Source organism: Panulirus ornatus, chromosome 19, assembly GCF_036320965.1.
Source record: "Panulirus ornatus isolate Po-2019 chromosome 19, ASM3632096v1, whole genome shotgun sequence".
NCBI lineage: Eukaryota > Metazoa > Arthropoda > Malacostraca > Decapoda > Palinuridae > Panulirus > Panulirus ornatus.
The window spans coordinates 19,973,627-19,978,642 of NC_092242.1; positions in this window are offsets into that span (position 1 = coordinate 19,973,627).

Here is a 5,016-nt window from a genome sequence, read left to right on the forward strand (position 1 = left end):
TTCCAGATATGGCACAGTGTTGGCACTGGGATGTTTCATCATAATTAGGTACACTGGACGTCCTTGGATTCCCATGACGACATTGAGTCACGGGAGATACAAGGTTTGAGGGTGTATGTAGCGGACCTTCCTCAACGGCCACGTCAGTGTGCACAAAAGACAAGACGTAGAGAGGAGATGTAGTCGTGGAAACGACATAAACCTCGACAGTTTCTATGGTAACGTAGGCTGGGACATAAAGTACCTCTATATCAACCAGCCCTAGGAAAGGAATGAACACCTGGGTTGGCTGTGGGCCTACTACTGCGCCGAGGATTCGAAACCATGCGGGCAAGTGCGTAAAACCATGGTCAGCGACTATGTTTAGTGCGTAATTACCCAGTTCTTTGGTACCAGGCCACGCTCGTGTGTGTGTGTGTGTGTGTGTGTGTGTGTGTGTGTGTGTGTGTGTGTTTAGTGACGTATGCCAACAGTTAAATCGGCACGTACAAGTAACTGCCATCATCGCCTGGGATCTCTGACCCGACCAATGTCCAGCGAAACTCAGGTTATCGTTGGCATGGTCCACGGGCAACGACACTGGCTGACGGGAGGTAGGTGGTAGGTGGCATCACCCACCACCTGGGAACCAGCTAAGTGTGGCCACTCCTGCTGATGTCTTCAGCCACACGGGCTTCGTTATGGGCGAGACAACCGTCCATCCGTTTGTTCATGAGGTGACCTGACTGTCAACCTCCACAGTACTGCAGTAAAACCAGGAAAAGCTTTCTTGAATATTAGGGTCGAAGGAGCGTCACCTCCTCTGAGTGTGTTGAGATAAGTCACAGATAAGCGGCGGAGGTACCGAAGGGCACAGAGGAGAGCCCTCATGCATCATCTACAGGCACACATACCCTTCCCCACCACCAACACCTTACTAGAGAGTTCTCCTGTACCTAACTTGTACCAGAGGGGCTGCCACACACCGCGGGCCAGCCAAGCCACAGACCTCAACACCAGAGTGGCTGGCCATAGTGGGCGAGGCGAGGGTCGCGGGGGCGGCGTAACTGTGTACCACTGTTTTCAAGAACGCAGAGAAGACAAATGCTGCAGAGAGAGAGAGAGAGAGAGAGAGAGAGAGAGAGAGAGAGAGAGAGAGAGAGAGAGAGAGAGAGAGAGAGAGAGGTGACATAGATACATCGTTAGAACACAGCCATCATAACATAGTCACAAGGACAATATAGCCACCATGGCAATATGGTCACCATCATAATGAAATCATTAGGACAATATTTTTATTTTCATGACATAGTTCACATGACAATTTACCCACCATGACAGCAGAGTCACCATGACAATATAACGAAAATGACATTATAGTCAACATGCCACTCCGACAATATAGTCACCATGACAATATAGCCATCATATCCTTATAATATAGTCACCATGACGATATAGGCATCACATCTTTATAATATAGTCACCATGACAATATAGGCATCACATCTTTATAATATAGTCACCATGACGATATAGCCATCATATCCTTATAGTATAGTCACCATGACGATATAGCCATCATAACGCTATAATCAAAGTGGCAATATAGGCATCATGACAATATATAGTAATCATGACAGTATATCAATCATGAGAAAATAATTACCATGATGATATAGCCACCCTGTCAATACAGTCACCATGAGATATAGCCCCCATGAAAATATAGCTGCTATAGCAATATAGTCATCATACCAATATAAAATGACGTATCACCATGATGAACTGGCCACCACGACAATACTGTCACCACCATGACAATATGGCCACCATGACAATATGATCACGACAATATGGCCACCATGACAATATGGCTGCCATGACATTATGGCCACCATGACAATATGGCTGCCATGACATTATGGCCACCATGACAATATGATCACGACAATATGGCCACCATGACAATATGATCACGACAATATGGCCACCATGACAATATGATCACGACAATATGGCCACCATGACAATATGGCTGCCATGACATTATGGCCACTATGACAATATGATCACGACAATATGGCCACCATGATATGGCTGCCATGACAATATGGCCACCATGACAATATGATCACGACAATATGGCCACCATGACAATATGGCTGCCATGACATTATGGCCACCATGACAATATGGCTGCCATGACATTATGGCCACCATGACAATATGATCACGACAATATGGCCACCATGATATGGCTGCCATGACAATATGGCCACCATGACAATATGATCACGACAATATGGCCACCATGACAATATGGCTGCCATGACATTATGGCCACCATAACAATATGATCACGACAATATGGCCACCATGATATGGCTGCCATGACAATATGGCCACCATGACAATATGGCTGCCATGACATTATGGCCACCATGACAATATGGCTGTCATGACAATATGGCCACCATGACAATATGATCACGACAATATGGTCACCATGACAATATGATCACGACAATATGGCCACCATGACAATATGATCACGACAATATGGCCACCATGACAATATGATCACGACAATATGGCCACCATGACAATATGATCACGACAATATGGTCACCATGACAATATGATCACGACAATATGGCCACCATGACAATATGATCACGACAATATGGCCACCATGACAATATGATCACGACAATATGGCCACCATGACAATATGATCACGACAATATGGCCACCATGACAATATGATCATGACAATATGGCCACCATGACAATATGATCACGACAATATGGCCACCATGACAATATGGCTGCCATGACATTATGGCCACCATGACAATATGATCACGACAATATGGCCACCATGATATGGCTGCCATGACAATATGGCCACCATGACAATATGATCACGACAATATGGCCACCATGACAATATGATCACGACAATATGGCCACCATGACAATATGGCTGCCATGACAATATGGCCACCATGACAATATGATCACGACAATATGGCCACCATGACAATATGGCTGCCATGACAATATGGTCACCATGACAATATGGCCACCATGACAATATGATCACGACAATATGGCCACCATGACAATATGATCACGACAATATGGCCACCATGATAATATGATCACGACAATATGGCCACCATGACAATATGATCACGACAATATGGCCACCATGACAATATGGCCACCATGACAATATGATCACGACAATATGGCCACCATGACAATATGATCACGACAATATGGCCACCATGACAATATGATCACGACAATATGGCCACCATGACAATATGATCACGACAATATGGCCACCATGACAATATGATCACGACAATATGGCCATCATGACAATATGGTCACCACGACAATATGGCCACTATGACAATATGGCCATGACAATATGGCTACCATGACAGTATGGCCACTATGACAATATGGCCACTATGACAATATGGTCACCATGACAATATGGTCACTATGACAATATGGTCACAATGGAACAAAGATTTGATACGACAATATAGCCAATATAACAATATTCTAACCAATGGGACTATAGATACTATTACAATATTGGTAACTACGAAAATATAGTCAACATGAAAATATAGCCAACGTGATGATATAGCCAACATAATAACACAGTCATCATGAAATGATAGCCACCTTAGCATTATAGCCAACATGATAACATAGTCACCATGACTATATATTCACAATTACAAAATTTCCACCATGCGAATATAGTCGCTACCATGATAAAACTGCCATCAAAATATAGTCAATATGACAATATATTCACCTTGACAATATAGCTACCATGACAATATGACCACCATGATAATAAGGGTCAGCATGACAATATAGCCAACATGACCATATATCCACCGTGAAAATATAGCCACCATAGCAATATAGTCACCATGACAGTATAGGCACCAATACGACCCCATTGACAATATAGTTATCATGACCATGTAGCCATCTTGACAGTGTAGCGAAAAGGACAATACAGTCACCATGACAATGTAACTACCAGGAAAATACAGTCACCAAGAAAGTATAGTCACAATAACAATATAGTAACCATAGCACTAGAGCCACCATGACTGTATAGTCACCATGACAATATTGCCACTATGACCATATAGACACAATGACAGTATAGCCCCTATGGCAACCAAGGAAATATATCAGCAATAAGATAAAGCCACAAGAGCAATATTTCTAACATGAGAATACAGCCACTATGGCAATTGAGTCAATACGACACATTAGCCACCTTGAATGGCATTCCATGAGACAATATACACACCATGATATTAATAACAGTCATTATAACATCATAATGACCATGAATTTATAACCATCATGACCGTAAACTCACCATGACAGTATGGCCACCATGATGATATAGTCACCATGATAATATAACCACCGTGAAGAGAGAGAGAGAGAGAGAGAGAGAGAGAGAGAGAGAGAGAGAGAGAGAGAGAGAGAGAGAGAGAGAGAGAGAGAGAGTACTGTGACGTCATATAACGTAACATCGGTGCAACGTCACCTTCCAATCAGATAAGGTCAAGACTACGACACTATTCCTGGTCGAAGCTCGAATCAGTCCACGTCGTCGAGCTCGCCTGGACCCGTCGAGCTAGCGTCCCCTCCTCGGTAAGTAGGTCGGTAGGTAGGTAGGTCGGCACCAGACTACGGAGCATAGCCTCTGCATGGGCTCGTGTGAACGCCAGGTGAAGAAGGTTAAGGATATGACTGAATCACACTGCACAGTAATCGGTGAACCGTGTGGTGTTTTTGCCTCACTTTCACGTGGACCCATTTGTGCCTATGAGAGAATTTCTATCGTGTACGGTTTTCCGAACTTCTCAAGTGGTGGATGCATTCACCTCCAATTCAATCACCTTATTATGTCCAGTTAACTAGCGCGACGGCAGTTTTGATTAGCACGTGGTTTAGGAGGGTCGAGTCTGTAAACAA